We start from the raw sequence: 19,228 nt of genomic DNA on the forward strand, positions 1-19,228 counted from the left end.
GTTTGGAAAAATGAATTAAAATGCTTTCAAACTCGAGTTCCTCCTAATCTCCTGCAAACATTTAGGGGTTTAAAGTTTTTTTAATTGTATTTCCCTTCCAAACCGACTGTCTCCAAAGTCCTGCCTCACACCTCTTACATCCCTGACAAATAGCAAGGCATCTTCTCTGGATAAAAGCTGCTCTTGAGCTGTGCTAATCTTCAGTGTCACCTACAACAAAGGCAGGTAAAGAGGAGCTTTTATTGAACTGTTGCCTCTTTAATTTCCTGCCTTTTGTCACCAAACAAAGGCGCAAATCCAATTTCTGTGGCAGACACGTGGGCCGTTTCTAAAGGGAAACTCCCCTGAGATGAGTGTGGATGGGACCTCTGAAACCCTATTAACCACCCTGAGCAAACACAGCTCCTGATGGGACATTCCGGGAGGGAATTGCACTGGAGTTGCACCCTGACCGCTCTGGAATCAGCCAGTCTCTCCAGGAGATGGAGTGGATATGGGTGGGATGCTCTGAATGAAAAGAAGGGTGGTGCTTTCTAAATGAAACTAATTGATAGATGTGATGTATAATGGCAAATAAATTATTATCCTTCTTTCTGAAGGTATTGCCTGCCCCGTGGTGTGCTGCCTTACTAGGACTGGGTTAATTAGAGGAAATCACTCCAAACCCTGTGTTTCCTGGGGATGGGGCTGAAGTGCCAGTCCAGCAGGGCAGGGAGGAGCAGGGGACTGAGATTTGAGCTCAGCAATGACCCAGCTTCCTCCTGAAGGGCAAGGACCAGCAGGAGAATCCACAAAGTTCTCCAAGGATTCCTCACTGCTCAATCACTCCTACAACCCTGTGGGCTCAGTGAGAAAAGAGACCTGGCGTTTGAGGGGATTTAGCTGACTTTAGCAGTGTAATAATACTGGGACACCCTGATGTCGCAGACAACTTTTATGAGAAATATTTTCTTTAGGATTTTTCTTCTTGAGAAACTAAGAAGCTTCGAGAACAAAATGTAAACAATGATTATCTGCTGCTGTGAAATGCAACAGGTGCATCTGTGATTGGTCTCATGTGGTTGTTTGTAATTAATGGCCAATCACAGCCCAGCTGGCTTGGACACAGAGCTCGAGCCACAAACCTTTGTTATCATTCTTTTCTATTCTATTCTTAGCCAGCCTTCTGATGAAATCCTTTTTTTCTATTCTTTTAGTATAGTTTTAATGTAATATATATAATAAAATAATAAATCAGCCTTCTGAAACACGGAGTCAGATCCTCATCTCTTCCCCAATCTAAAAACCCCTGTGAATACCATCACACCCTGGGACACCTCATGACCAGCCAGACTTCACAAATTCTCAGTGACAGCTGTCACTGACAGCTGTCACCTCAGGTGACCAAATGCAGGGTGCAAGTCCTTGGACGCATCTCCCTCATGGAGAGAGGCAGGGACGCAGAGGGGACAATGGATCCCCCATAAGGGGCTCAGTTCAGGGACGTGGGTTCCCCTGAGATGTCATCTTTTATTGGCTGGATAAGTCCACCTGTGACACCACATCTCAGGGAATTGACACAAAATCAGTTCCAGCCTTGAACTTCACCTTTTTTCCCTCAAATCCAGGCCATGCTCCCTTCCAGCACCAGCTTCAAACCTTCTCAGCACCTGCAGAGCACCTGCTCCTGCCCTGACTTGCTGAGGGAATCAGGCTCCTTGCTGTGAGAAGGATTTAATTACATTTTGAAACCCCTTTTCAGAGAGCCCTCAGTGCTGACTAACCCTGCCTGTGGTCTGGGCTAGACTTTGAGCCCAGCATTTATTCAAGATCAAAGGCACTCGTGGGGCTGATTTATCACCTTGATTTCTGCACAGGTTGCTGGGGTTTGCCCCACTCGTGACACACAGAGCTTTTTGACCTGGGAGAATTGGATTTAAGCAGAGACAGAGAACATTAACTGAGTAGAAGTGGATTTAAGCAGGGATTTTTTCAGCAGGAGCAGAATAAGCTGCCACAAGCTCAAATATTCACATTTAAGAGCTCCCAACTCAACCTGGACAACATTGTAATACTGAATTTTCTTGTGTAGGCCACATATCAATTCCTAAATGTTTAAAATTAGGCATGCAAAGAAAATTGATTGAAATCAATATCATCCCAAATGTTCAGACCATCCTCATTCTCCTCTGCTGAACACATGATCCCCAGCTGATTTTTATTTTTTAGGAATTCTGCACTATTCAAGCACAGGCCAACAAACAAACACACCTGGCTGCCTACAGAGGCAAGCAGGGCCATTCCAGGCCAGTCCAGGCTACTCTGGACATCTTTATTCCATTAATGGGAATGACGCTCCTGGAATGCCAGTGGCCAAGGATAATTCTCCTGGCTGGATGCAGTTAATCCAGGCTGAGACTTCTCCAAGGAAAATTTAACAATGCAACAAAAAATGGGAGAAAAAAAATGAAGCCTGGGAAGGTTTCTCCACTAAGGATCCAGAGAGAAGGAGGAAGAAAAGGGGAAATTCATGAGGGGCAGCTCCCATCCCTGCTCTGGGACAGGGACAGCAGCCAGGGCACGGCTGGGGCTGGGCCAGGGCAGCTCAGGCTGAGATCAGGGCAAGGCTCTTCCCCCAGAGGGTGCTGGCACTGCCCAGGCAATGGGCACGGCCCCGAGGCTGCCAGAGCTCCAGGGATGCCCAGGCTGGGCTTGCTGGGGGCTCTGGGCAGGGTTTGGGGTTGGGATTGATCATCCCTGTGGGTCCCTTCCAGCTCAGCTCATTCCATGATTGTGTGAGAGTGAGGGAGGGGGGAGATGAAGGATGGGGGAGAAATTTGGGCAGCGCTGCAGGGATGGCCAGGGTGGGGTTGGTGGGTCTGGGCAGGTTGATCATCCTTGGTCCCTTCCAGCTCAGGATATTCCATGATTCTACAACCCTTCACCATTTCTATTCTCTCTTTCCCTCAGCATCCTGAGCATGGCACTGGAACAATGACAGCAAATCCTAATGGAAAAAGCCCCATGGATTATAGGGCACACAGATCCCAGCTGCTTCCATGGCATGTGTGGGTTTGTGTTCCCAGCCCCTCTCCAGCCTTGTTGCCCCCTCTGGATGCTCTCAGGCATTTCAAAGTCCTTCCCAAACTGAGGGGCCATAACTCAACACAGAAATATAAAAATGCAGCATGGGGAGGATTCACAAGGCAGAAGTTTCTTAAATTAATTGAAGTGAAAGCAAAATAAACTGGACAAAGAGAAAGGCAGGTCCTGCTCACAGGTGGAGCCCACTGCAGAGGGCAGGGAGAGCAGCCAGGGTGGAGAAAGCAGAGGTTACTCACAGTGCAATGGGCAGTGTGGAGTTTTGGTGGTGTCCCCCTCTTGTTTGCCCAGGGCTGAGCTCAGCCTGTGGAAGGCAGAGCAGGCTGGGCTCAGGGTGTGCAGATCCTGCAGCTCCACCTCTGCAGGAGCAGCCAGGGCCCTGCTGGAGACAGCCCCAGGTAACCACAGCAGGGCACAAACAGTGCCCTGGGGCGCTGCCACCTCCCTGGGGTGACACCAACGCTCAGAGCAAACAGCACCGCAGGCTGAGCTCCTCCAGCCCAGGGCTTCTGCTGGAACCCTGGGTACTGCTGAGAATTCCAGACTTTCTGTGCTGCCAGGCACTGACCCCCAGAGAACACTGCACTGACCTGAGGCCGTGGAGAAGCTTCCAGAATGGAATGACAGAACTGGGATTGTGGGTGTGGAGTTTGGATAGAAGTGTGTGAGAGCACAGGGTGGGAAACTCAGAGTTTGGGGTTTTAGAATATAGTAATAGATATAGAGCAAGATGGAGGTTTTGGGGTGGAAGCTGGTCCTTCCTTCTCCTTCTCCTTCTCCTTCTCCTTCTCCTTCTCCTTCTCCTTCTCCTTCTCCTTCTCCTTCTCCTTCTCCTTCTCCTTCTCCTTCTCCTTCTCCTTCTCCTTCTCCTTCTCCTTCTCCTTCTCCTTCTCCTTCTCCTTCTCCTTCTCCTTCTTCTCCTCCTCCTCCTCCTCCTTCTCCTCCTCCTCCATGGGTTTGGGTGGTTTTATGTAATTGGATAAAAAGTCCCCATTGTGGGCCATGTGTGGTTGGTTATTGGGTTAAAAGTGAAAATAATTTATGTGTCATTTCTTAATTGGACAGTTTAGCCTTAAAAGGCCTTGCAGAGAGAGAGATGGGGCTCCATTTTCAGTGTGTCAGAGTGAAGTGCTGCAGAACTCAGGGTTTGTGAAACTCTGACAGAGATAAGAACTAACAGACATCTGAGTCCCAACAAGAAATACCATCTCACACATTTAATCCCAATTCTGGCAAAAAGAAGATAAAACTCAACAGTTTCCCTCCTCCTGGACTGGGTATTTCTCCTGCTAGCCCAAGTATTCCCCCTTCTGGTCCAGTTATCCCTTCCTTTGGAGCGGTTATTCCCCTTCCTGGACCAGGTGTTCCTCCTCCTCTATTCCATCTCCTAGACCAGGTATTCCTCATTTGACCCAGGTATTTCTCCTCCTGGCCCAGCCCTTCATCCAAATCTCGTATTTAGTCTCGACTTTTGCATTTAGACTTCTTCAGTTTCAAGCAAAACATTCAGTTCCTCCACACCCACCTTCCACAGACCTCCCAGCACCTTTGCTGTGAGGAAAGGCTGGGAGAACTGGGGGTGTTCAGCTGAATAAAAGGATAAAAGGTTCTGGGGAGATTTGAGATCCCTTTCCAGGGCCTGAAGGGGCTCCAGGAGAGCTGCAGAGGGACTGGGGACAAGGATGGAGGGACAGGAGGCAGGGAATGGCTGCCAGTGCCAGAGGGCAGGGCTGGATGGGATCTTGGCAATTGGGAATTGTTCCCTGGCAGGGTGGGCAGGGGCTGGGCTGGAATTGCCAGAGCAGCTGTGGCTGCCCCTGGAGCCCTGGCAGTGCCCAAGGCCAGGCTGGGCATTGGGGCTGGCAGCACCTGGCACAGTGGCAGGTGTCCCTGCCATGGGAATAGGTGGGATGGGATTTTAACGACCAAACCATTCCAGGATTCTGGAATTCACATGTTTGGACCCTCAGACTTGAGCAACATCTGCTGAGCTGCCGTGGATCACCGAGGGGAGAAGAAAACCCAGGGCTAAACTGGAGAGATTTGGGTTCAGTTCCCACTCTGGTTACACATTTCCTGTGTGAAACTGGGCAAGTTCATCTCTGAGTGAGTCCCCATTTCCAGATGGGGACACTTCCCTGTTCCACAGCTGGGCTGTGACTCAGCACTGAGGGCCTGGGGAAGGGAGAGACCCACGGAGATAAAGAGGGATCCTCTTAACTGGAAACAGATGGGGAGGCAGCCAGGAGACTTTCTCTGCTCATTAAAAAAATCCAGGATTAAAAGTTTGTGCTTACTCACTTTCTATTTTTATCCCCAAGGGTTTCTGCAGTTTTCCCTCCCACCTTTCCAGGCAGAGAAGAGCCCTGAGGAAAACATGAATGAACCCAACTCTGCATTTATTCAAGGCAAAGGGTTAATCTAGAGAATTTCATCACTTCAGAGAGGCTTTCCAGAAACGCATTTGAGTCACAACAGAGAAATTATTGCAAAATCTGCATGTTTGAGAGCTAAATATTCCCAGAAATATCACCATCAAAACTAGAAGAGGGGGGAGGAAGAAAAAAAAGCAGCAAGCCCTGAGGAGCAGCAGCCACAGAAGGGCAGGCATGGAGCAAAGCATCAGCACTTCCATGAATTCCTTGGAGCAGCACTCGGCTCTGCCCAGCCAGGACAGGGCTCTGGCTCAGCCTCCAGGCAGCCCCAGCTCCCTCCCAGCTCCTGCTGTTTCATTTCCATCACTAAAAGTGGGATTTGCAGCCTGGCTCCTGCCCCTGCAGGCACTCCCTTGTTCCAGAGGGCTTCTCAGGGGTTTCTCACATTTATAAGGATGCTGATCCTGTTTTGTTGCGAGCAAAATTCAAGAAAATCAATTTTTAGAGACATACACAATGACCCTGGAGATCCAGTGCCTGTGAGGAATTCTGAGCATTCCCATCTCATCTCCTCCATGGTATTGTGCGAATCCCTGCTGCTCTCCCTTCTCACTATTTAAAAGGCACTATTTAATATTTTTACACCACTCCTGCCTAATGATTCCTTCAGAATTCCCCAGGACTGACCACTCCAGGCTGGTAGTCCCAGGATGGGGAGGCAGCTCGTGGTGAGCAGTGATTCCATCCAAGGCCGCGTGCCCTGAGCACAGGGAAGGCAGGAATGGCCTTTCCCTGGAAATGTGTTCCCAGTGCCAGCACACTCCCTCATGCCAGAGAACTTCTCAGGGGTTTCTCACATTTATAAGGACGCTGATCCTGTTTTCTTGCAAGCAAAATTCAAGAAAATCAACTTTTTTAGAGACATTCAAGACGACCCTTGAGGACCAGTGCTGAATTCTGAGCATTCCCAGCTCATCTCCATCATGGGATTGTGCAAATCCCCGCTGCTCTCCCTTCTCACTATTAAAAAATCACTATTTAGTATTTTTACACCATTCCTGCCTAATGGTTCCTTCCGAATTCCCCAGGACTGACCACTCCACTCCAGGTGCCAGTCCTAGGATGGGGAGGGATCTCGTGGTGAGCAGTGATTCCATCTGAGGCCATGAGCCCTGAGCACAGGGAAGGCAGGAATGGCCTTTCCCTGAAACTGTGCTCCCCTGCAGAGACTCCTGGTTGAACCCAGGGGTTGAGAAACCTCCCAGAATGTTTCTGCATCCCTTCAAACCACAGGAGTGGGGAAAAAATAATAGAAGGAAGGGAAAACTGGAGTTGAGAGGGAGTTTGTGATTCCTGCTCAACCGCAGGATTGCAGCAGGAAGGAGTCGATCTCACAGCCCTGATTCCATGGCCAGGAGCCTTGGGGGGGTCACTGGGGAAAGCTCACCCTGACCCTCTCTGGATGAGCCTCTCCTTGGATGCTGCCTGGATTTTCTTCCACGGACACAAGAAATCCATGGATTTACTCACCAATCCATGGGTGCACACACCAGTCCATAGATTCACACACACCAGTCCATGCATTCACACACCAATCCATGGATTCACACACACCAATCCATGGATTCACACACCAACCCATGTATTCACACACCAATCCATGGATTCACACACACCAATCCATGGATTCACACACCAACCCATGCATTCACACACCAGTCCATGGATTCACACACCAATCCATGGGTGCACACACACCAGTCCATGGATTCACACACACCACTCCATGCATTCACACACCAGTCCACGGATTCACACACACCAGTCCATGGGTGCACACACCAGTCCATGGATTCACACACACCACTCCATGGATTCACACACACCAATCCATGGATTCACACACCAGTCCATGGGTGCACACACCAGTCCATAGATTCACACACACCAGTCCATGCATTCACATGCACCACTCCATGGATTCACACACACCAATCCATGCATTCACACACTACTCCGTGGATTCACACACCAATCCATGGATTCACACACACCACTCCATGGATTCACACACCAATCCATGGATTCACATACACCAATCCATGGATTCACACACCAGTCCACGGATTCACACACACCAATCCATGGATTCACACACCAATCCATGGGTGCACACACCAATCCATGCATTCACACACCAATCCGTGGATTCACACACACCAATCCATGCATTCACACACCAATCCGTGGATTCACACACACCAGTCCATGGATTCACACACACCAATCCATGGATTCACACACACCAGTCCATGGATTCACACACACCAATCCATGGATTCACACACCAATCTATGGATTCACACACCAAATCTGGCCATTCCCATGGAGTCAAGACTGGCTCCACCCTCCCTGCTCCCTTCTCCACGTACCTTTTCCAAAATCCAACAGCCCATGGATGCCCACACAGCCCATGGATGCCCACACAGCCCATGGACGCCCACATCTCCAACAGCACACCAAGGCAGGTACAGGAAGAGTTTTTTCTAAGATTATTTCACATTTTGGCAAGCTGGATCTTGCTCCAAGGTGAATATCACCCTTGTGCAGAGGGCACACCAAAACTCCAGCCCCTGAGATGGTCAGAGCTCCTTCCATTCAGGAATTCAGTTCAGGAAACTCATCCTGCCTCCTTCATTTCCTGGAACTGGAGCAGCCCCAGCAGCTCTGCAGCTGAGGGTGGAGGATGACCCCACACCAGGCACTGCCCTGGTGGGCAGAGCATTATTATATCTCCAGATATAATCTGGAGATTCTGCAACACCAGCACGGCTTCTGCACTGCATTGCCCAGAGGAACAGCAGCTGCCTCTGCCCCTGGATCTTCAGAGGCAGAGACTGCACCTTTCTGCAGGATCCCTGCTCCAGCAGAACCAGCCCTGACACTGCAGGAGGGCTGAGCCACAATTCCAATGGCACTGCTGCCAACAGCCTGACCCACAGGGTGTCAGGTTGGGTTCTGACTCTGGCAGTGTTGGCTTAGTTCACTGCACTTGCTGCCCTGCTGCTCCTGCCGCACCAGGCACTGCTCCTGTGGCTCCTCCTGCTCCAGCTGAGCTCCAGCCTTGGCACGGAGCAGAGGGGAAAGCTCCAAGGGAAGCTGAGCCAGGACGGATGAACCCCAGCAGAGCTCAGGCTGCCAAGTTCAGAAGGAGAGCAGAGGGCAGCTTGCAGACACCCACTTGGTGCTCTGAGCCTGAGCTGCACTTTGGAGGAGTCTGGAAGCAGTGCTGGGATGAGCAGGGCTCCCAGACAAGACCATTTTCCCCTGGAGCCAGCCTGGTTTGGGAGCTGCAGCGAGGCAGAGAGAGCCCAGCTCCTGAAGCTGACACTGGAATGTGCCAGAGCCTGGCTCATGCTTCAAGCTCAGCACAAATCCCAGCTCCAACAGGAGCAGGAAACCCAAACCCCAAACCCAAATCCCAAACCCCCAGCACAGGAACCCAGCAGAGATTCACAGAATTCCCAGAATCACTGGGTTGGAAGAGACCTTCAAGACCATCGATTCCAACCCAGCCCCAACACCTCAACTCAACCCTGGCACCCAGTGCCACATCCAGGCTTTGTTAAACACCCCAGGGACGGTGACTCCACCACCTCCCCAGGCAGAACATTCCAGAACTTTATGACTCTTTCTGTAAAAAACTTCTTCCTAATATCCAACCTGTATTCCAGCCCTCAGGGAGGGAAGCAGAGCTCAAGCAACTCCCCAGCTTTGTCCCAGCCCTTCTCTGGTCTCCTCTGCCCTGAATGAAGCCCAGCCGGCCCCAAGTGCGGCTGCTGCTCACACACCTGGGCTGAGCTGTCCGTGAGGGACCAATTTGGAGCCTCCTCTCCCCTGGAATCCAGGAGAACAATTCCTGGAGCAGCAGGAGGGCTGCAGCCAGTGAATGATCCCCCAAAGCAGAGCTGAGGGCAGCCAGGAGGCAGCAGCAGGGACCTCGTGGCTGTGGCAATAACGAGCTAATCCCCATTCCCAAAACATTCCCCAGTGCTTTATCCACACAGATTTTTCCAGGATCCAGACCTCACACCAGCCCATGTAACTCCTGCAGGATTTCCACAGAAACACCAAATTATTAATATTGGAAAAGCTCTTCAGGACAAGTCCAGCCTTCCACCCAATCCCACCATGTTCCCAAATGTCCCGGATTGCCAAGCAAATTGTATCTATTTGCCATCTGGATGGCAGCTGTCTTCTTTTAAGTGCCTTATCTCTTCCACAGCTGGGGAGACACCTGCTGATAACAGCTATTGAATGTCCCTGCATGGCTGATAAGAACTACAGCATCCCACTGGGAGATGGGAGCCCAGAGGGAGGAGCCAAGCATTCCTACCCGGATAGAATCTGGAGATTCTGCAACACCAGCACGGCTTCTGCACTGCATTGCCCAGAGGAACAGCAGCTGCCTCTGCCCCTGGATCTTCAGAGGCAGAGACTGCACCTTTCTGCAGGATCCCTGCTCCAGCAGAACCAGCCCTGACACTGCAGGAGGGCTGAGCCACAATTCCAATGGCACTGCTGCCAACAGCCTGACCCACAGGGTGTCAGGTTGGGTTCTGACTCTGGCAGGGTTGGTTTAGTTCACTGCATTGTTTATTTTATCCTTTTTTTTTTTCTTTCCTATTAAAAAACTGTTATTCCTGCTCCCATATTTTTGCCTGAAAGCCCCTTCATTTAAAATTTATAGCAATTCAGAGGGGTGGGGAAAGTTTAAATTTTCTGTTTCAGGGGAGGTTCCTGCCTTCCTTAGCAGACTCCTGGCTTTCAAAACCAAGACACCAAAGCCCATGGCTGCTCGTTTTCTGAACACTTCCAGGAATGAGATTCCACTGCTTCCCTGGGCAGTTTGTTCCAACAAGGACATGGGAAAGCTCTGCAGTAAAGTTGCAAATGTGCCCTTTTCAGCTCGAAGTAACTCAGCCTTTTCTGGCTCTCCACAGCGGGGGAACACCAGGGAGGAGCAGCTTTTCCCAAGTTTCCTCCAGCTGAATTAATGTAATTTCCTTTCCTTTATTTGGCATTCCAGGGCTTCCTGAGAGTAGCATTCCCCTCAGGATTCACTAAAGAAAATAATTGGGAAAAAAAAAAACTCAAAAAACCCAGCAAAAAACACCCAAGAAGTGCCATGGGTTGCATTGCTTGTCTCAGTCCCTGCTTTCTTGACCGTTGCTTGCTGTGGGAGCTGGAGCAAATCCATGGATAAAATCAGAAAAAATAGGAAAAACGGGAAAAAATGAGGAATAAATGGGAAAATGGAAAAAAAAAAAGAGGAATAAATTGAAAAAAATGGGGAAAAAATGAGGAATTTTGGTGTGTTTTGCAAATATTCTGAGAGAGGGAACCTTTTGGCAGCTTGCAGAAGCACCCAGGCTGCTGGATGGCTGTGACAGGGAAGCTCTGCCCCATCCACGTGTGAGCAGGGCTGGTCCTGCCCATGCAGAACCTTCCTGGGCATGATCCAGAGGAGTTTTCCCTAAGGATGCCCTGGCAGGATACAGCCAGGCTGGTGATGTCACCTGCAGGGCACAGCAGCTTTGTAGGACTGAACAAAACCAAACCAAATGAGGGATTGGAAGGCAGTGAAAACAATAAAAAAAGGAAACTTTTAACATGCAAATTCCAGCTCTGCTGCTCGACAATTTTTCCCTTACACAAACTGCTCTTTGTCTCGTTAACGACAAAGCAGAGGCAATTAAGCAAAGTGCAATAAGACTTAAACAGAATGGAATTAAAACCAGCTCTGAGATTATTGTTCAGCCCCACTGAAGGGATCCTTCCTTCCAGCTGATAGCACAAAAAGCTGCCAGTTTGCTTTGGATGCAGGAGGGAGGAGCAGGAATTTTCCATTTTCCTGCTGCCCTGCAGTACCACACAAGGCTGCCCTCTCCTCATGGACAGAATTCCATCTTTGGAATTCCAACTTTGTGTTAATCAAGTTCCTCAGTGCTCTAAAGAATGGAAGGTACTGTAAAAATAGAAATATATTATAAATTTCCTCCATTAAGATGGTGCAAAAGCATTTTTCCTTGGGAATTTTTTTGTTTGGGAATTCCTTCACCTGTGAAAGCGTGAAAATCAAAACAAATCAGATTTTGCACTTTCTGGACACAGCAGGAACACACAGTGTTGTGCTGTGCCAGTCTGGATCTCTTTTAATTAAATATACAGAGGAGATGATGAAAGATTTCTGTTGAAATGAAAAAATAATTGGAATCTCAGTGGAAATTCAACAAGGAAACTTTCCCAGCTGATTCAGACCATAGGCAATGGGGCTTTTCCCTACCCTCAATGAAAGGCAGAAATAGAGATAAATAATCCATTTATTTTCTACAGGCAAACCCAGAGTTTGTGATCCTCTCTCCAGGCTGGAAATCTCCCTTTTCCAGAGCCTTGTGGGGAGCAAATCCTGACATTCATTTACATTTTGTCACATAACAGAAACGGTGACAAACCCAGAAATATGAATGTGACACCGTGAGCAAGTCCCTGCCTGTCCCCAGTGCCACCCTCAGCCCCACAAAGCCTCTGCTGTGCTCCCACTCCGTGGTTGGGTTAATTAACACAGCTTTTCTTCAGGTAAATATTTTCCTAGGCAAGGTGGAGCTGCTGGAAAGGGATTCACCAGGGAATGCAGAGCCAGCTGCACAAGGTGGAGTTTTTCCTTACCCAGCCTCTCATTTCCAAAGGATATTGTGGCTATTTTTATCTTGTATATATTTATTTTTATATTAAAAATATATAATTTTATATTTATACATATTACTGTATATATTTTTATATATTTATTTGTATATCTATATTTTAATATAGGTATATTTTATATAGATATTTTTATTCTTATTTAAATCTTGTATATCTTTATTTGTATATCTATATTTTAATATAGATATTATATTTTATATAGATATATTTTCATTTATATCTTGTATATATTTATTTATCTATATGCATATATATATTACTGTATATATTTATTTTTATATATTTATTTTTTTATATATCTATATTTTTATCCTGTAGTTGTCTGTGCACACACACACACACACACCTCCATGTGTAATTCTGGTTAAAAATTATAAATATCTGTACAGATATATATTTATATATCTGTGTTTTTATCCTGAAATTGTCTGTGCACAAACACACACACCTCCATGGGCAATTTGGTTAAAAATTCCAAGACAAATCCCAATTCTAGGCAATTCTAGACAGATCCCCATTTCAGACAGCTGGAAGGGTGTGAATTTTCCTGTCCCCCATGGAAAATCCTGATAGTCCCCACACCAGATCCAGGGGGGAAAACCTCGTGTTTTGCAGCACTGGGATGCACACAGAGAGCACAAATAACTCGAAATCAAGATATGAATTTGTTTAACAGGAAAGGGAGAGAAAGCATGACTGAGTTTGGAGGGAATGTCGGGAGCTTTGCAGGGAGGGCAGAGTCAAGTCTGGGCAGTGTTTGCTCCCTTGTCATCACAGGCTCACAGACCTGCCTTGTCTGCTCACACAAAAATACACCTTGTGCCAGGGAAACAGGCAGGGCTTAACGAGCAGCAGAACGTGGTTTGGGTCATTTCCAGGTGATTGGCCTCTTCTTAACAGATCCTTCTTGTAGATGAAGGCAAATATTTATGTAGGGACCCCATTGGCTGCCTGTCCCTCTCTTCTGGTTTTTCCCCTCATAAACCTGTTCCTCAGGAATCCACAGCACCAGCACTGGCTGGGGGCACGGGACAAAACCCAGAGCAGGATTTTCCACGTGCTCAGAACCCCAGACATGATCTCCTCCACACCAGGGAGTCTCCACCCTTTCAATCCCATTGCATGCCTCAGAAATTCCTGACTCCTACACAGGGATCCAGCCTGGCCAAATATTTCTTCCAGCATCTTCTTCTTCCAGTGGATTGGAGTGGCTCTTTGGGACACCTGAGGTGGATTTGGATGGGGAAGAGCTCAGCTTTGGTGGGACAAATCTGAGTACAGCAAAGCTGCAGGACAAGGAATAATCATAAACTGAACAATTCTGTATCAAAGTAAGAACCTGGAGGCTCCTGCCTGGGGTGGAACAGCCATTCCAAGACTTAAATACCAGTTCAAAACCCAGGAATCCTGGTGCTGCCTTTTCCTTGCTCCATTTCTTCAGACAGTGCCACTTCCTGACATTTTCCTTCCCTTTATCCCTGTAAGGGTTTGAGGGCTCCAAATAGGAACAGGATGCAGCCAGGAGGACAAAGCCACACAGGGGAGACCACACCAGCAGCTCCCAGGGGATTGGGGTGAAGGATGAGCAGGAGAATTCACCCCAGCAGCTCCCAGGGGGATTGGGGTGAAGGATGAGCAGGAGAATTCACCCCAGCAGATCCCAGGGGGACTGGGGTGAAGGCTGAGCAGGAGGATTCACCCCAGCAGCTCCCAGGGGGATTGGGGTGAAGGATGAGCAGGAGGATTCACCCCAGCAGCTCCCAGGGGGATTGGGGTGAAGGATGAGCAGGAGGATTCACCCCAGCAGATCCCAGGGGGACTGGGGTGAAGGATGAGCAGGAGGATTCACCCCAGCCTCACCCCATTCCCACTCAATGGGAACAGGGATCTTCATCTGGGGCCACAGACCAAGGGAGGAGCTCATGTGGAAGGTTTGAGTTTGCTGCATCCACCTGCTGGACTTTGACTTGGGCACGGATTCATGGAACCATGGAATGGTTTGGGCTGGGGGGACCTTAAAGCTCATCCACCTTCCACTCCCCCAGGTTGTTTCCAACCTGGTCTGGGACATTCCAGGGTTGGGGCAGCCACAGGATTCACAGAATAACAGAATTCACAGAATTCACAGAATTCACAGAATTCACAGAATTCCCAGAATCACTGGGATGGAAGAGACCTTCAAGACCATTGAGTCCAACCCAGCCCCAACCCCTCAACTCAACCCTGGCCCCCAGTGCCACATCCAGGCTTTGTTAAACACCCCCAGGGATGTTTAACAGAACATTCCAGAACTTTAATTCATGAGAAACAACTCAATTTTGGGCCTTTTGCTGTTCATATTTACTGCTGAAGGCATCTGCAGATGGCGAATTGAGGTGACCCCCAGAGTCACCACTGAGGTCCAAAGTTCTGTTCCACAACTTGCCCTGGATCCAAAGGAAAGCAGTCCCAGGTGCACCTTGTGCCTCCTGGCAATATTCCAGCTGTGCCTGCTGGGTCCCATCCGGGGCCTGGATAAATCATCCCAACAAATCCAAACCAGGAGCCAAGTGCCACCTCCGTGCAGACCGGGAGAACGAGACCATTCAGTGGCACAAACTCCCCTTTTCTAACCCTGCCAGACTCAGGGAATTCATTCCCAATGATCAGCCAGAGCTGTGCACGTTTGTTATCATGACTCTAATGAGATAAAGTGTGAGCTTCTGTTTAATTAGAAACCAGCTCACACTGGTGACCAAAAATACCTTAAAAACACCTCCTAGCACTTCCCAGCTGAGCTCATCATGGCTTAAAGCTGGAATGGCATCAAGGAAATGATCTGCAGGTCAAATATTAAAGATTTCGAGGCAAATAAATGTATTTTTTAAGCCATCCCTAGCAAAGACAGTGGATATATATCCCTGTGGATAGACATCCAGGCAATTTGAGATCACATTCCTTCAGTTTAGCTTAATAAAAAACAGGCTTCAAAATGTTCATTTGGGGGGTATTTTAAAAAGAATTTAAATGTGTTTGTCAAGAAAAAATGGACTAATATTTTCCTTAACACATCCAACCTGTTTGATTTATTTAAATGTGTGTTACCTTTTTCTAAGAAATTAAAAAAACAGATCTGAGATTTGCAGAGCACCCAGAGCCAGAAATTACTCATGTACTCAGCTACTGATCCAAAAATTCTCCTGCTCTGCAGAGCCCTGAGGAGAAGAATGCTTCAAAAACCCTCCCTGGGATGAAATCTCTGATGGAACAGCTGAGAGATCACAAAAAAAAAAAAAACAAAACAAACATTATTTCAATGCAAGCAAGAAATTCTTCAAAGGTCACAAGCAGCCACACACCTGAATTTGAGATTAAGTGGCTGCTTCAAAAAAATAAATAAATAAACCAAATAAAAACACTTAAATCCATCAGCTGCTGGCAAAGGGTATCCTCAGCCCCCTCTGACTGTGCTGGGTCAGTGTGAGAAATGTCACGAGGAGTTTTTGGATTTTTGTTCAGATTCCTTGATGAAATCCAGGAACCCTCACAGCTGGATTCCCAATTCTTTTCCTGGTGTGTCCCAGAGCAGAACAATATTTTTTTTCCCCAAATACCATTTACCAAGCACAGCCCTGAACCTTTAACAGCGACTCCTTCCTCAAGGGGCTGCTGCAAACCAGCCCCGAGCACAGGGACCCCTCAGTAATCCCAAAAAATTTGGGTTTGGGTCAGGGAGGGACAATTCCCTGTTAAATCCACCCTGTGGACAAGCAGCCAGTGCTGGAACGAGACCTCTGCCTCTCCCTCCATGGGCAAAGCAATGTTTGGACACAAGGCAAGTCTGAAATTGCCTCCAGCCTCTTTAGGAAAGGTAAAAAAAAAATTAAAAGCACAAAAAAAAAAAAACCCTCTCCAGGGGCCAGCATTCCTGCTTGATGCCTGAGCATCAAATAAAGGACGGTTGCAGGCCCTGACAGGCACGGAGCAGAGCTCAGGTCTGGGGTTCTGCACAGAGCTGAGGGTTCTGGTGTCTGCAGAGACATTTCTGTCACAGCAGGGACACAGCAGTGGGGACAGGCTCAGGGAGGGGTGGGATGAGGGCCCTGAGAGAGAGCCCAGGGCAGGGCAGGGGGCCTGGAGAAGAGCTCAGGGCTTCAAACAGAGCAGCGGGCACAGTGAGAGGGACCCTGGGCAGTGCCAGGCCTGGGCAGGGCAGGAACACTGTGCCCAGGGCCAGTCACTGAACCAACCAGTGACCAACCAGTTACCAACCAGTGACCAACTGGTGACGAACCACTGACCAACAACTGACTGGCCAGTGACCGACCAGTAACCATCCAGTGACCATCCACTGACCAACCAGTGAATAATCAATAACCAACCAGAGACCAACTGGTGACCAATCAGTGATTAACCAGTGACCAACCAGTGACCAACTGGTAACCAACAGGTGATCAACTAGTGACCAACCAGTAACAAACCAGTGACCAACCTGGGGCCAAACACTGACCATCCAGTGAGCAATCAGTGACCATTAAGTGACCAATCAGTGACCAGCCAGTGGCTAACCGGTGACCAACCAATAACCAACCACTGACCAACCAATAACCAACCAGTGACAAACCAATGACCAACCACTGACCATCCAGTGACCAACCAGTGACCAGCCATTGACCAACCACTGACCAACCATCGACCAACCAGTGACCATCCAGTGACCACCCAGTAACTAACGAGTGACTAACCGGTGACCAATCAGTGCTCAACCAGTCACCAACCAATGGCCAATTAATGACCAACAGGTGACCAACCATTGACTAAACACTGACCAACAGGTTGATCCACCAGTGACCAAGCAGTGACCAACCAATGACCAACCAGTAACTAACCAGTGACCAACAGGTGACCAAGCAGTGACCAGCCAGTGGCAAGGTGGGAAAACGAGGGGCAGAGGAGCAAAACTGCCCTGGGCTGATGGTGTGAAAGGGCAGGAGGCTCCTGGCTCTCCTGTGAGCTCTGCAAGCTCAGTCACTCTCTCCTCACGGGGAGGCTCCGAGCGTGGGCAGGATGTGGTTCCACACCTCCGTCAGCGCCCCAGGGCTCGGAAACCCTGCACAGAGCAGAGCTTGAGGGTGGCTCCGATTCCCCCAGGAGCGCTCAGGTTCCCCCAGGAGTGCTCCAGCCCCTCGGGGTCTCCACCCAGGAGTTTCCCTGGTGCAAACCTGGTGCAGGCAGCAGCAGCTTCGTGCGCTGCTCCATCACCCGCAGCAGGGACGTGGGGCTGAGCTGCAGGACGGGGTGCTGCAAGAATGGTGCTCCCACACCCAAACCAGCCCGACCTGAGCTGCCTGCAAGGTGCTGAATCATCCCTGGGGCTGCAGGAAACCCCAGAGCCCTCCTGAGCTGCTCAGCTCACACCCATGGGGGCACGGCTGGGGGAACCCAAGCGGTTGGGTCACGGCGGAGGAGCTCACTGAAATTACAGCCTTGGCTTTCCAAAGGCTTTGTAAGATTTTCCTCTCTGAGCCTTCTGAGCTCATCCACGGGCAAGGAGAGCTGCAAATATGGCCCTGCTCTGGTGTCACAGGGAGGATGCTTGGGAAGATGAGCAGAACGCTGATCTCACACCCAAAACCAGAGAAATGTCCAACATGAGCAGGTCCTGGAAGGTGTCCCTGCCCATGGTCTTCAAGTCCCTTCCAGCCCAAACCATCCTGTGAGACTACAATGCCTTTATTTTTCATGGGTTTTTGGTTGCTTTTGGGTTTGGTTTTTATTTTCTCTCCTAAAAGTCCATTTAGAAGATCCCATTCCTCCCCCCAGCAGATGTGTCAGTCTTACACCCACACCTGGAGTTTAAGGGAAGGGGCTCAGAACTGTAAAATGAATCCCTCAAAATGCATTAAATTAAAAAGGATCATGGCACAAGAAGTTGCTTGTTTGCCCAGGGGCAGAATAACCCACGGAGCCCCTGCAGGTCTCAGCTTTTGTTTTGTGAGTTGATCAGGAGCCTCATTAAGCTCCTCAAAGTCACCACCAGTGATGAACTGGAGTGAAATTAGCCCAGCATTTATCCTGGGAATTCCTCTCAGCCCCAGACTAAGAGATAACACTGGTTTTATCTGGATAACACTGCTGCTCCTATTTATGGGGCACTGCAGACAGGGAGTTTCAGCCAAAAAGCTTTGCTGCAGATTTCAGCCAAAAACTCTGCTGGTTTTTTAGAATCAGCATTTCCAGGAACATGAAAAAATTGGTGGTTCAAAAAGTGCTGCCACAACCCTGCAGGGTCCTCAGAGACACTCAGACACTAAGCCCAGGACCCAGCACAGGGCCTGACTAAGCCTGACCTGCTAAACCCAGGCTGCAGAACCCCCCAGGCATTTCTGCACCTGGCTCATCTTTAAGCTTCAATTTCTCACATAAAAATAGAAAATAGTCTTCATTTAAAGATTGCAAACAGTGGCAGAAGCAGCAGCTCTCACTGAGGATGTTCTGGTGATTGATTCCTTCTCTGCTAAGATTCTGTTCCCTTTTTTTGAGGCTTTTTTTTTTTTTTTTTTCTGGCTTCAGTGCCCAGACTGCTAAAATTCAATCCCAGATGTTTTTAATGTTGGTTTTGCTCTTTGAGGAGAAATACCCCAACTCCCACAGCCCAAGGACAGATCTCTGTGGGTCCTCCCTAAACCTAGCAATTTTTGTAATTCACCTATAATTGCTGCTGGAAATCTGCTTGGGGTAAGAGAAACACATCCTGCATTTCAGACTTGCACAAAGCAAAGCATGGGGAATTCTTGGAAACCTGCTCCTTTTCAGTCACATTTCTCTGCCTCTCACACAAAGCCTCAGGCAGCAGCTGGGGCTGTGGTGTGCACAGGCCAACTGTGACACTCCAGGATGGGTTTGGATGAGCAGCAATGGTCAGAAACCAGAAACCAGCACAATTTTCTCTGGTCATGGAGAGCCCACAGTGCTGAAGGTCAAAAAAAAAAAAAAAAAAAAAACAAAAAACAAAAAAAAAACCCCAT

At 48.7% G+C, this 19,228-nt stretch overlaps 1 protein-coding gene across 1 annotated transcript in view; it reads right to left on the bottom strand.

The window, feature by feature from the left end:
- The window catches only part of HIVEP3 (HIVEP zinc finger 3), a 165,807-nt gene that overhangs the window by 72,508 nt on the left and 74,071 nt on the right, over positions 1 to 19,228 (bottom strand). The window lies entirely within an intron of this gene.

This window comes from Ammospiza nelsoni, chromosome 25 (genome assembly GCF_027579445.1).
Source record: "Ammospiza nelsoni isolate bAmmNel1 chromosome 25, bAmmNel1.pri, whole genome shotgun sequence".
Lineage (NCBI taxonomy): Eukaryota > Metazoa > Chordata > Aves > Passeriformes > Passerellidae > Ammospiza > Ammospiza nelsoni.